General features: G+C 48.6%; 1 pseudogene; it reads right to left on the bottom strand.

Moving 5' to 3' along the window:
* Positions 1-3,857: 3,857 nt before the first annotated feature.
* LOC123101478 (putative disease resistance protein RGA3) lies at positions 3,858-14,993 on the bottom strand (annotated as a pseudogene).
* Positions 14,994-15,205: the final 212 nt, after the last annotated feature.

Here is a 15,205-nt window from a genome sequence, read left to right as displayed (position 1 = left end):
TGGGAGAAGTGCTTAGCTTTGGGTTTGATCTGCGGTGTCCTTTCCCAATGACAGAAGGGGCAGCAAGGCACGTATTGTATCGTTGCCATCGAGGATAACAAGATGGGGTTTATTTCATATTGCATGAATTTATCTCTCTACATCATGTCATCTTGCTTAAAGCGTTACTCTGTTTTAACTTAATACTCTAGATGCATGCTGGATAGCGGTCGATGAGTGGAGTAATAGTAGTAGATGCAGAATCGTTTCGATCTACTTGTCACGGACATGATGCCTATATACATGATCATGCCTAGATATTCTCATAACTATGCTTAATTCTGTCAATTGCTCAACAGTAATTTGTTCACCCACCATAGAATACTTATGCTCTTGAGAGAAGCCACTAGTGAAACCTATGGCCCCCGGGTCAATTCTCATCATATCAATCTCCATCACTTTAATCTTGCTTTGTTTTTACTTTGCCTTTTACTTTTTACTTTGCATCTTTATACCAAAAATACCAAAAATATTATCTCTATCAGATCTCACTCTCGTAAGTGACTGTGAAGGGATTGACAACCCCTGATCACGTTGGTTGCGAGTAGCTATCGTTTTGTGCAGGTACGAGGGACTTGAGCATGGCCTCCTACTGGATTGATACCTTGGTTCTCAAAAACTGAGGGAAATATTTATGCTACTCTACTGCATCATCCTCTCCTCTTCGAGGAAAACCAACGCAAGCTCAAGAGGTAGCAGATGGCAACGTGACCCCGGCTTGGCAGGAAGGGACCTCCTGAGCCTTGGCCGCCTCGGCTGCGCAGCCTCGGGCACAGTCAATTCTAGGTCTAGCGGGGCCACGGGGGCTGACTCCTCGCTGGGGTGCCCCGGTTGGCCTCACGAGGGCGGCTGGATCGGAGAGGTGTGGGCCTCGCCGTCCTCTCCCCCAGCAGCCGAAGGCGCCGCCCCAGCGGACGGGTTCGCCCCAAGCGAGGCCGCAGAATCCTCTTTCAACCTCTTGGCTGCAGGTGCCGACCTGGTAAAAGAGCGCAAACGTCAAGCTTCAGCGGCAGAAACCAAGCGGAGCACAAATCGAGCACTTACTGGACGTCGTTCGTGGACTCAATCAACCTCCGGCCAAACTTGAAGCCCGAGAGCCTGCAGTGGGGGTCAGCCTTGGGGGGCCCGGAAGCAGAAGGCGCGTCAGGAGGGATGGAGCTAGCCTTGGACCCCCCCAGGGACCAAAGCAGACCCTGGGGGAACCAGGATCGACCTGCCCTTCCTCGTGACCGAGGAAGAACCCTCCCCTCCTCGCCTGGCACCGGTCTCGTCGTTGTACGGCATGGAGCGGAGGGCCTGGGACCCGCACCGAGGGAAGGACTCCCCCCAATCCTCGCTAGTCTCCTCCGAGTCAGACGCCTCCTCCTCCACCTCTTCTTCCCCCTTTCCCCCGCTGGAGCTGCCGGAGGACAAGTTCACCGTCGCCAGGACCGCCAGATCTTCGGGAGCTGCCGCGGGCACCAGCCCCTCGCCGTTGAAGGTGGGCATGGCATTCACCACCTGCTCCCAATTGTCACGAAGGAACAGGGGGACGGGGGCGCCCACCGGGCTCGCCTCGTCTCCCCCAACCAAGGAATGAAGGGCCACGGCTAGATCTTCGTCGGTCAGCGCCTCAGAGCTCAGGCGTGGGGCGGCGTCCGCTCTTCCAAGCCTCCACAGTGGGAGCGAGTGCTCCTGGAGCGGAGCCACCCGGTGCTCCAAGAACTCCCTTAGGAGCGAGGCCCCGGTCAGCTTCGCCGCCCCCAAGTTGCTTGGCTTCAGGTCCGCGTTCATCCTCCTCAACACCGCCTTCACGTGAGGGTCGACGAGCTCCGCGCGTGACCATGCGTCAACGGACTTAGGCTGCCCCGTGGGCAATGCCAGACGAGGATGGAGGCGCCCGACATCCATCATGACCCACTTGCTCCGGTAGCCTTCGATCCTCTTCCCAGGCTTCGAGATGGCGTTGGAGTTGGAGTATGCAATGAAGCTCGCGCATGCGGAGACTTGAGCGCCAGAAACCCGAAGGGAGAAGAAGTGGCGCAGCAAAGCCACCGAGGGCTTCACACCAACATGAGCCTCGCAATAATAGGCGAAAATCGCCAGGAGAAGGACAGAGTTGGGGTGGAGATGCAGAACCTGCAAGTTGTATTGGCGGAGAACGGCATGGAAGAACTCAGAGAAAGGAGGCACCAGACCAACGACAATGGCGCTCACAAAGAACGGATAGAAATTGCTCCCCTTGCCCTCAGGCTGGTCGGAGCCGACCTTGAGCACAGTCGCCCCCTCGCTGCCCTGCGCCACCGTCATTAGGCGCGCGAGGGCAAGGTTCTTCTCCGACAAATTCGGGGAATCCAGAGCCGGCGAGTACCAAGCATCAGCCGGAGACTTGCGAGGCGCCATGGCGTGCCGGATGCGAAGGACTGAGACGGATCTGGAGGATTTCGGGAGCAAGAGGAAGGAGAGCGAGAAAGGGGATCTAGGGCAAGACGGACGAGAGCAGGGCAAGTAAGCCTGGCCCGGGCATCCCCTTTTGTCAGTTGTGCAGTTGCCGAGGTGTCGTGAGAAGTGCAGATGCCCACGTCCAATCAACCGCCACACGGCGCCCAAGGCCGCAGGCTATTAGGGCCCGCGACCCTTCGCGCTTGCCCCTTCGCTTCTTTGCTAAGCCAAGCCTGCGCGCGCCTTGGGCTCGGGGGCTACTGTCGGCGTTCTGGGAACGGGGGTCCCCAGACTTGCCTGCATGCGGCCTGTGGCATGGCTCAAGTGGGGGCCCAACACGGCCCATCTTCATCAGCTCAAGCCCAATACCCTCGCGTGGGGCCAAGCCTCGCGGGGCGGACGACAGGAAGCTTCCTCAAGGGCGGCCTCCTCAGGCAGGCTCGCGAGGAGGCGGAGAGATCAATGCAAGGGTACCTCGCGAGGATCCCGTGATGCAAGCCATGACGATCAAGGCCAGGCGGGCGCCGGCTTGCGCAGAGTCCTTGTTTCCCCTTTGGTGCAAAGGGGGCAAGCACAGGCCAAGGCATCAGGCATAGGTTACCATTCCGGTGCAACGAGACCAAGACCAGCTAGACGGCCGGACAAAGGTCACCATGGAGCCCAACACAACGTCATCACTAGTGCTTTTGGAAGCCGAAGACCACCTTTGGTCAGGATAACTTGTACTAGATGTTCCCCTTCAAAATGGCCAATTGTTGGCGCCCTTCTCGCTCAATTATTCGGGGAGAGGCCCAGGGCCTCTATAAATAAAGCTAGCCACCACAGAGTAGAGGCATCTAGAAATCTGGTAGAGCCCAAGCTAAGAGGCAAAGTAGAACACATAGCCTCAGCTTAAGAACATCCCTCGCGAGGCTGTTCTTCCTCTGTACTGTTCATCACCAGCCCCAGAGGCAATCCACCACACCACACACTGGAGTAGGGTATTACACCACATCGGTGGCCCGAACCAGTATAAACCTCGTGTCCCTTGTGTTGTTCATCGTTTTCATCTTAGTTCACACGAGAGGATCGGACGTAGATCAGTAGGGGAGAGATCTCCACACGCACCCCAGTGTTGGAACCTCAAGGGTCTGCCGGAACCCAAAATCTAACATAAACGTGTCCGGCTCGGTCTCCACTCTTTCTACCTTACAATGCGAGTTACATATCAATACCGGTTTATAGCTACAGGCCTTAAACCGGTTCTGGGCCCTGGGCCTTTACACATCGTCACCGTCTGTCTTCATGGGCTTCAAGTGTAATGAACTACTGATGAAGTTAACCCGGCCTCTCCTGGCCGGTTTACGCCTAGTAGTAATATCCCCAACACATGTCATATTTCCCGCACCCCCAACGCATCAACGTTCAGTTATATTCTGCTTCTGGTGGAGATTGGCTTCTTTAGCATTATTTTCATTCTTTACTTTTCTCAAATTGTACAGTTCTAACCTATTTGAAAGGTGCCTCAAATCTTTGAGCTCCTCGATTCCACAACCAACTTCAATATCCACAACAAAATTTGTTAAGGTATGAAGGTTGTGCAGTAGTCCAATATTTGGAGGCATTTGTTCCAAACTATCACATGCAAAAAGATAAAGGTGGATAAGCTTCCGCATAGTACTCATGCCTTCTGGTAACAGTTGTAGAAGGCTGCAACATTTAAGCCTCAAAGATTGCAGGTTATACAGCGAACATATTGAATTTGGCATTCTAATAATGCCAGAAATAGAAAGGTCCAGATACCGCAAATGTTTTCCATTTATGACCCGATTATGGATAATAGAAGGATCCCAGCAACACAAGACTCTTAACGATTCCAGTCCTGACTCCTTCAAATTCTTGGGTAGTATTAAAGGCTTAAAGACAGTGCGGAGAGAGATGGTGTCTTTCAACGCACTACTAACATGCTCCGCTTCAGACCATGCATATACAGTTGTCATGTGACGAACATCTTTTATCATTGCCTTTTGCTGAATCAGCTCTTCTATAGTTGCATATTCATCTGTTACATCTTTCGCTAGGTCATGCATTAAATCATGCATTTTACATCCAATTGCCTCATATCTTGTGCCAACGGAATAAAGTATCTTTGTCTTCACATCTTGGAGGAAGGATCTACAAACCAGATCACGAAAAATGGATTCTCCCTTCTGTGTCAAATACATTGTGCCCTCTTCTTGAATAAAACCATTTGCTATCCATAGCTGGATCAATGTGTCCTTTTCCATCTCAAAGTCCTTGGAAAGAGAGCACAGAAGGCAAAACATTGCTTCATTTCGGCTATCAAGTGTCGGTAGCTCAATTTTATTATGGGTAGGATCTCATCTTTGCCTCTTATATTATCCCCAGTACTGCTTTCTTCTATGGCCTCCCATTCCTGCACTAGTTGTTTGGAACTCATCAAACCACCCATCGTCTTCAGAGCAAGAGGGAGCCCCCTGCATTTCTTGACAATATGCTTGCCAATGGCGACCAACTATGCTCGCTCCTCTACACCATTACTAAAAGATTTCTTCGAGAACAGTTCCCATGAATCATCTTCGCTTAGACATGCTAGCTTATGAGGTCCTAGCGTGCCCATTATGGATGCCACTTGCTGGTTTCGACATGTGACAACTACAACACTTCCTGGCCCACCAACAGAACAGAGCAGTGGCTTCAGATCGTCTTCCCACTTCCTCTCCTCTTCATTCCATACGTCATCAAGAACAAGGAGATACCTCTTCTGCCCAATGACTTCCTGAAGTCGCCCCCGCAACATCTCGATGGTGTCTGGCAAGTTGCATGTTACCTTGGTAGCCAATTCAATGACTGATCTCACAAGAGCAGTGGCTTCAAAGTTTTCAGAGACACAGTGCCACATGCTCAAATGAAAATGTTGCTGGACCCTGTGGTCGTTGTACACCATCTTCGCAAGAGTCGTCTTGCCCAAACCTCCCATCCCAAAGATTGGCAGCACCTGCAACTTCTGATTATCTGCTGGTCGAGCAAAAGTTTCACCACCACCTCCTTGTCATCATCCCTTCCAAAAGATCTCCGCATATTCATCCAGTGCTGAGTGTGTCTGCCGGCAAGGAACCTGCGGCGGCTCCACACTGTTCAGCAGGCCAAAAGTGTTCATCTCCATGACAAGTTCATTGATCTTCTCGAGGATCACTACAACAAGAACCCCCCTACAGCAACGCATCAATGCGTTGCCTTATGTCCATATATGCATTGCTAAGATCTACACCAACGGATTAATATGCGTTGTCGTTGGTGGCGTTGGAAGGATCTACAACAACGTATATGCATGCGTTGGTAAACAGCGTGTAGAAGCGTTGTTAAGTAGCAACGTATAAAGCTAGAGACATACAACACTTCATATGCGTTGGTGGCGACCCTGCACACAAGGATTTTAAAATGGACATAACGAAGCATTGCAACTGACTTTAAGCTTCATTATATAGCATGAACAATTAATGAAATTTTATATATTGTCATCCATAATTATTAGGTCGATGCCCGTAGTGCATAGGAAGCACAATATAACAAACCGAAAGATCTCATATATTAAATCCACTATGTTGCATTACAAAGAACATGATCCAAAGATTATAGGTCTCATATATTAAATCAACTATGTTGCATTACAGAGAACATGGTCCAACGATTACATGAGGTGAATCTATATCTAGTAGTGGCCCAATTCTTGACCTTGCAATCAACTGTAATGTTTGAAACATTGATCCTAAAATGGCATTCTAATTATCTTGTAGTAGCTCTATTCTTAACCTTGCAATGAACATCTGAGCCATGCATCGCCAATTTATCTTGGTGATCTACAACAACAATATGAGGTGAGTAACTTACAGTTGGGAAAATCAGGCTAATAGAGAATTAAAATTTAAATGGCCACCATACAAATGTGATTAACCAGGACATAGATTTATATATAGATGTGGGGCTAATTAATAATCTGAACAGAAAACTACTTTAACATGAATTTATTAAACAACATTGCAGATTATGCAACCTATATTCGTGTACTAATTTATTTATTTATCTTTGAGCAGCAAAACTCCAAGCACCTTTGACCTATCGGATGTGGATGTCCATTGTGAAAACTATCAGCTTGTCTTTACTATTATAAATTAATAAATTATACAAACATAATATTATATTAACAATGAGATGAATTCAGGAACCGGCTAATGACAAATCCAATAGTACCGATTAATAGAAAATTGAACATCTCCATTTTCCAGAGGTCTTTGCACTAATTAGCTTTGCGTCACATTACTCATGTACTACTCAGCTTGGGATGATTGATTAGCCATGCTTGCTATGGTGTATTAGGAGAAAATCTCAGTGCAAACAACTTGAAAATCCTTAAATAATCTACATCAGGCAAAACTTCGTAGTTACCTGAGAACTACAAATTCATAAATTATAGTTTCCTTATCCATGAATAAGATTCTCAGAACCTGCAGAAGCAACAACATGAAAAAAAGCATCATCAGATTTGCGACAGTTGGAGTTATCTCTCATGGCCACATTTTCTCTCCAATAAAACATGGCGAGGGGCAACCAAACTGAAAGCACGAAGAAGGAAAAAGTAGATCATCACCCCATCTGATCTAGTGTAGAACACTACGTATACCATGTTATCTTATAGTTAAGAGATTTCATTTCAACACTAGCCAAATTTAAGCATACAAGGATACATCTAAACTAATTTTGAGAACCAAGGCAGTGCCTATGTAATACTGGGTACTCAAACCAATCTTCTTGACAGACATAGCAACCAAATAGCATGTAACATCAAGGGTATCATTAGTTAGCTATTACTTGCGGAGATGCATTTTATTACCCCGCACATGAGAGTCGCACATGGCTCCATGGACACAACCATGCGGCCATTTCAAATAAAGATTAGATATAGCTGATTGACAGAATTATCAGGAGTGCGGGCACAATGAGACATCTAATATCCAGTTAGCAGAGGAAATACTCAAGTAACCAAATATGGAGTAGTTAGTCACTAAAGAAAAATTATGAAAAGAAAACGAACTTGAGAAGAGGTCACTTGTGTTGGTTGCAGAAACAATCCATGGTTAAGCATTTGTGTATTACACAACACATTTCCCAAAAAAACACATATACAATCCAAAGTAGCTGAGCCAAACACACATGCCATGAATTCATTTGTTACAAAGCAAAAGGCACAATATCTCCCAATTATAAATAGTAGTGCAATGGGGCAAGTGCATGCTGGTCCACATGTACTTCTATCAGGAAATTAAAGGAGCTATATGATAAATAAATTCATTAGAGGTAAGAGGAAAACAATTGAAGGAACAGAAACTGAAAGATCACAGATACCTCATTCTATATCCACTTATAATTTGAAAGAGCCACCTGAAATCAATGACCGAGGTAAAGCAATCACACAGGAAAATCAAGAAGAACTGTAGGTACAAACAGTAAAGTAATGGCACTTATGATTGTTCCATGCCCCATTTAAGTTGCTAGCTCCACATGAATAAGGGTGAGCAGGAGCAAAAGGGTGATGTAAATTTTGTGAGGAATCAATTGTTGGGGGCAAAAAGTTAGAAGATTAGCTCACCAAGTATGGAAAAGATGGAAGAGAATCGCTAGCTAGCACTTTCACCCCTTCACGAGGATGAGATGGGAGGAAGAACACGTTGGTGAGAGGTTTAAGGGGCTGTGGGCAAGGACATGATGGCGTAGTTGCTGCCGGTGGCGCTAGCTTGGGCGAGCGCTCGTACAGGCTAGAGGGTCTTCTCCTTGCATTACACATTCATGCATAGAAAGATGTCATGGTGTCTCCCTAGCTTCTGGTGTTGCCTAGTATTTGCATCTTGCTTGCATCATGTTTAAATTTCTGAAACTTGAATTGAGGATTGTTGAAACCTCAGAAATCTGATTAAAAGAAGGGCAAGCACCCTTTAAATAGCATTCTGTGAATCCAAAATGCCCTAAAAATAGTTTTGTGAATTTTGGCAAGAGTTATATATCAAACCAAAATTCTGGAACATTTTTAAGGAATTATTTGGTCCCTGAATTTAAATCAGTAATCTATTTGAATTTGGGGATATATTCATAATGTATAATGAATATATTTTCAAATGCCTTGAAATGTTTTATGTACTTTTGGAATAGTCCAGAGAGGTAACATAAAATATCTCAGAGTGTTTTGGCACTGTTTTGAATTCATTTTGAATTTTGAATCAGTGACAAAATGTATAAATAAAAACAAAACAAAACAGAGATAAAATTAGAAAAGGCAGAGGACTTACCAGGTCCTTACCTGGCGCCCACCTCGTGGCCCAGCACTGTAGCTGAGGCCCAGCCCAGTAGGCAGCCGACACGCCAGTCGTCTCCCTCCTCCCGCCAGTCGGACGGGGCGCGTGCCCGGCGCGCGTGCACGTTCGGCGCGGCACGCAACACCCTGCCTGGCTGCCCCATCGTCGCCCTGGACGCCTCCTGCGATGCCACACAGCCCTCTCGACCCCCTCTCACTCTCCCCCGGCCTCGTCCCCTCCTCTGTCCTGCTCCTCTCACCACCAAACGGAGCCGTCGCCACCGTCACCGTTCGTCATGGCCACCGACCTCCCCACGCCCAGCCATCCCGACCACGAGCTCCGCCTCGCTGCCGCGCACCTCTACGCTGAACTACACGACCCCGTACGCCCTGAAGCCTCGTCATCGAGCTCATCTTCTCTGCACGGCCACTGGAGATCGCCATCGTCGCCCCGTCGCCTCCAAGCCTCCCCTGAGCCACTGAGCCGCTCGTCTGATTCACCGTGAGCTTCTCCTTCATTCCCCTCTCTCCCCTTGCTCGATTGCGCCACGTAGTCGTCGTTCCCACCGGATCCGAGAACTCACCGCCGCCGGCCATGGCGCCGCCGTAGCTAGAGCGCATCCACGACGCATCCGAGCCCACCCCCGTGCTTAGCGAGTCCACAGGACTCCGTAGCAACCCGCAGCTCGTCCTTCCGTGCATCAAAACATCGTTTCCGAGCGTGCCGTAGCTCTGGCCGCCGCCCAAGTGGTCGCCATCGTCGATCCTAGCCTTCCTGCGCCCAATTGCATACACCCCTAGATGCGGGCGAGCGAGGGCTCCCTTCTGGTACCCTCAGCGCACCCAGCCGCTGCCCCTAGCGCCACCCCAGCGAGCCGCCGCCGCACCGGATGGTCGCCGGCGGTTAACTCCGACTGTGCCGACGTGGCACAGCCATTAGCGGCTAATCCCTCCACTAACCAACCCCCCTAGGACACTGACTTATGGGCCCCACGCCCTAATTAACACAGATTACATTTCTGTTTAGTTTTAACTAACCTCAGTGGGCCCACGAGTCAGCTTTGACCAAGATGACGTGGCCGTTGACTGGGCCCACTTGTCAGCGACCTAACCAACCTTGTGTCACTGACCAGTAGGCCCCACTGGTCAGGTTTGACTTGGACCGCGTCAGTTGACTTGCTGACGTCACGATGACACAATGCTGACGCGGTTAATCATTTTCTAGATTTAAAACAAATTTAAAAAATTCCAGAAAATGCCCAAAACCTCTAAAAATCATAGAAAATTATCTATAACTCCAAATGAAATAATTTATATATGAAAAATCATCAGAAAAATTCAAGGAATCTGTTTATGGCGTTTTCATGCATGTTTGAACAATGTTGTCCTCTGTTTTGGACAAAACAAATAAATGGCATTTAACTAATCATATATAGAGTTTGAATTTGAATCTTGTATAAAAACCAACTTCATTTAATTGTGTTGCTAGTTGCATTAGCTCAATCAACAACATATTGCCATGTCATTATCATGCATCATGTTGTGCATTGCATTGATTGTGTTCCTTCTCTATTACCGGTGATTGTCCCCTCTCGGTAGACGCTGCTCCGACGCTGTGATCGTTGACACTGATGAAGACTCAATGTTATCTTTAGAAGTGCCAGGCAAGCAAAAACCCCTTGTTCATTCCGATACAATCCCACTCTCTCGCTCCGGCTCTCTTTTACTGCATTAGGACAACAACGATTCAACTGTTACATGTTGTGGTAGTTGAACCCCTTTCCTCTGCATGACCTGTCATTGCCACAGTAAATAGATGAAATCCACTAGCATGAGTAGGAGTTGTTTGAGCCCTGATGTGCCTACTCATTCATGCTTGTTTGTCATGCCTGCTATTGCATAGAGTCGTGTCAGGTCTGGTTCATCGGGGATGAACCGGAGGTGTGTAAACATGTCCTACAGTGTGTGAGCTAAGTGTGTGAACACGATTTGGTAAAGGTAGCGGTGAGAGGCCATGTAGGAGTACATGGTGGGTTGTCTCATTGAAACCGTTCTTAGGGACTGAGTTCTGTGTTTGTGATCCATGAAACAGTTACTACCACGCATTGGGCCCGAAACTAATGGACCCTCTCGGCTTCTTGATCACCCTTGTCCTCTGTCCAGGAGTTGCAACTAGTTTCTGGTGTTTATAGGATATGTGTTGGCGGCCGTGCGTAGCGCTGACCCTAGGGGTGGGCTATGTTGTGGTAGATACACTGTGGCCGGGCATGCCGGGCGCCCGTTTGGTGTCTCGGAACCCTGTACACATCGTTCGGGGCCGTATGTGGAAACATCGGCCGGACTCCCTGTGGATGGAACCAGGATAGGCGATAAACCTGGACTAGAGACTTGAGTGTTTAGGTAGGCCGTGGCCGACACCCTCCTTGGGCTTCCGCTTGAAGGTTGCCGAGTACATGTCGTATAAACGGCGGTAAGTGGTGAGAGCGTGTGTGAAGAAGTACACCCCTGCAGGGTTAACATCATCTATTCGAATAGCCATGTCCGCGGTAATGGACTTCTGGGTTGCCTATAACAGTTCATAGACAAGTGAAAGTGGATACTCTAAAATGCGCAAGATAAGCGTGAGTGCTATGGATGGCCTTCTCGTAGGGAGACGGGAATGGTTCCATAGTGGTGTATTGAATGGTGAATATGTGGACTCGTGTGCGCCACCTTAAAAGAGTTGCTTGCAGTCGTAGTTCAGGTTAGCCACTGAGTCAAAGCTGGCTTGCTGCAGTTAAACTCCACCCCCCCCTTGTTGATACCGATGCATATGTAGCTAGTTCTGATGTAAGTCTTGCTGAGTACCTTTGTACTCATGTTTGCTTAATTTATGTTTTGCAGAGAGAGACTTCAGTCTCGCTAGTAGTTCCGCGTGGACTTCGACATTAGCTTGATACCTCAGCTACGATCTTGTGCCCTTGGCAGGATCTGGTAGATAGTCAGGCTTCTCAGCCTTCTTCATTTGTAGTTGTCTGTACTCAGACAAGTTAAGCTTCCGCATGTGCTTGTTGCTTGTATGCTCTGTGTGTTGGCTCATAAGACCCATGTTTGTCATATCTCGCTCCTCGGAGCCTAATGAATAAATACTTTGAGTCGTAGAGTTATGTTGTGATGCCATGTTGTATTTACACATATCGAGCATATTATGTGTATGATTGAAATGCTTGGTATGTGTGGGATCCGACAATCTAGTTGTTTATCCTTGGCAGCCTCTCTTATGGGGAAATGTAGTCCAGTGCTTCCTTGAGCCATAGTAGTCCGCTACAGCCCGGTTCACCGGAGTCCTGCTAGCCCAGCACTACTGCTCAGATCACTTGACTGGCCGGCATGTGTTTCACTTCGTTCATGTGTCTGTCCCTTCGGGGAAATGTCACGCGGTGACATCCGGAGTCCTTCCTAGCCTGCTACAGCCCGGGTTCCCGGAGTCCTGTTAGCCCAGTACTACAGCCCGGATTCACACGCTGCTGACCGACATGCTCAATGTGATTCATGTATGCCTGTCCCCATAGGTTAGTGCCGCTTTGGGTTCACGACTAGCCATGTCGGCCCGGGTTCTCTGTCATATGGATGCTAGCGACATTATCATATACGTGAGCCAAAAGGCGCAAACGGTCCCGGGCCATGGTAAGGCGACACCCGTGGGAATACCGTGCGTGAGGCCGCAAAGTGATATGAGGTGTTACCGGCTAGATCGATGTGACTTGGAATCGGGGTCCTGACACATGGATTGAACAGGAACAGAACACTGCAAGTCTGCACCACGAGGTTGAAGTGACAGGGACGGGGCAGCCATCTTCCGACGGCAGCGACGGCGACACAGATACATCGCCCTTCTCTTTCTTCTCCTCTTCTTAAGTTATAGGTCAGCTTAGATTGAGACGGTTCTTGACCCTAGTTTCCTGCTACATCCTAGCTAGGGCTGAATTATTCAATTCTCCTCCGTTGTTGTGGCTGTTGTGGGCGTATATTTGTTTTTTCCATTTTCCAGATTTGTGAAATCCACTTAGTATTAGAGTTGATTATCAATGTACCTTTTGGAGTATACTCTGCTTATTAGTAACTGTGTAATGCCAATGCAGTGAAGATTTAAACTGTGAAGCACCAAGAGAATAAGATTTTGCTTTACTATTAAATGAGAAAAAATATATATATATATACTAGCAATAATCGTGGTAAACAAACATGTGGTTGTCTAGAAAAAGCAATGTGATGATGCATTAATTGGGATCTATACGTACATTGATTCATGATTTTTTTTATAATAAGAATGTTTGTGCTTCAAATCTCTGGAGGTTTTTGGTTCGTCAATTTTTGCCCATAACCAGATTACAGCGTAACTTGAAAACGTTACTCGTGTTTGGTTTACATGAGTTGTAATCCCTTTCCATGTAATCCAATTACGTCGCTACTCACGGTTGATACCGCTCAACCCTCACCGGCAACAGTTAACGATATCAGGGTTATCCCTCCCGTTCTTTCTCGTCTCCTCAAATATGATCTCAGGCAAGGGGGCAAGGGAGGGGCCGGGGTTCGCGTGGGATGTGAGAGCCGAGAGCAGCCGAGCCAGCCAGGCGGCTCTAACTGGCGGTGTCGCTCAACCTATCTGCTGGCATCGGCGAGCCGTTCATGGCGGCGGAGCAGGAGGAGAACACGATGGTCATGGGGTGGCAGTACGTTGCGTAGAGCAGCGAGCCACCGTCGACGGTAGCGCAAGAGCATCAGCAGCTGCACGGCCTTTTGGTTTTGGATTCGGTGCTTGCAGTGTTCGTGAAGACCTATGGCTGTTGTTCAGATAAAATCTACCCCAAGTCATGAATCAGAACGAAATATTGTATATGCATACTGTTACGGTGACAAAACAAACAAAGTTGAGTTTTCGCATTCTATTTACATTGCCGGTGTATTCTGATTTCGTTACCATTTGCGTTGCCATGATCTGAACCAAACACCTCCTCTGGGTTTTGTTGTCTGCCATCATGATATAATAACTAATAATCCCTAAAAAAACTAACAATCGCTGCCAAACTCTGTATATAATCGAACAGTATTTATATGAAGGGAGTAGTTGATGCAAGGAATTCAATCCCTAAAGGGATCTGAGTAACATGTGTTGGTTGGTTCTCTTTGGGGAATAAATCGAACCGAACAAAGCCTTAAGGATACAACTAAAGAATTGCACACGTCAAAAAAAGACACAAATAAAAAATTGCAGACGCGGGAGGGACAGAACTAGACCTGCTGAACTGCTACAGTTGAGGAGGACGGTTCCGTCGGTCCTTGTGTCGTTCCTGGCTGTGCGGACGAACAACAGCAGCATCTGCATCTCCGGTCCCGCGGAGGAACGGCAGGGGCGATGCCTTCCCGACGCAGGAGGACGGACGACGACGCAGTGTGCGTCCCCGACGAGCGGAGAAATTGGCGAGGGAGACGAGCTTGGAGGAGGAACGAGGGCGAGGGGGCGCCGGCGGCGTCTGCATCTCCGGTCGCGCGGAGGAACGGCAGGGGCGATGCCTTCCCGACGCAGGAGGATGGGCGACGACGCAGTGTACGTCCCTGAAGAGCGGAGAAATTGGTGAGGGAGGCGAGCTTGGAGGAGGAACGAGGGCAGGCAGCCGAGGGGGAGGGGGCGGCGGCGGCGGTGGGAGCCTTGGCTGCTGGGTGTGCCTCTCGAAAAAAAAATTAGCGAAGGGAGATTTCACCCTTAGTGCGCGGGCGTTGACAGCGCAAAAAGAGATGGAGGTGGTCACGGGGAGGTTAACGTTAAGTGGGGAAGGGGGGTTCAATCAAACAACACATTGTATTGTTGTCGTTGCTAGACATATGTTGCTATAGGGGGGTGTTTGTTGTAGTGGATGTTTCTCAGCTTCCTGCTCATAGTAAGACGGAAGAGTAGCGGGTTGTGTGACGTGAAGTGGCTGAGTACCTTGTGTGTCCTGGACACACCGTTCTAGGCTTGGCAGCGCAGCGCCTCATACTGGAAGGTGTCGAGGACGTCGTCGGCCTCATAGGCGACGGTCCTGAAGTCCTTCATCCACCTCTTGACGTACTGGTTAGTTTCGCTCTTCACCTCGGCGTCGGTCAGCTTGCACTGGACGGCCAGCAGCTGGCGCTCCAGTTTGCAGCGGTCATCGTCAACACCACACATGCGGTTCACGGTCTGGACGAGGATGCTCGCGGCCTTGCTGGCCACGCCTCGTACCACAGGAAGAAGCAATGCTTCTGCCATAGTACCGTTAACCGAGTCTCAATGGTGACCAAGAAGAGATCGATGTACTCCAGTGCAGATTAGGTGAAGACTAGTTGGGCAGGCAATAATGCAGAAAGAGCTAAAGATTAAGTGAACATGGGTCCATCGGG

Source organism: Triticum aestivum, chromosome 5A (assembly GCF_018294505.1).
Source record: "Triticum aestivum cultivar Chinese Spring chromosome 5A, IWGSC CS RefSeq v2.1, whole genome shotgun sequence".
In the NCBI taxonomy this organism is placed as follows: domain Eukaryota; kingdom Viridiplantae; phylum Streptophyta; class Magnoliopsida; order Poales; family Poaceae; genus Triticum; species Triticum aestivum.
Note: the sequence above shows the minus strand (reverse complement) of the source record. Positions and strands in the feature narration are given on the sequence as shown.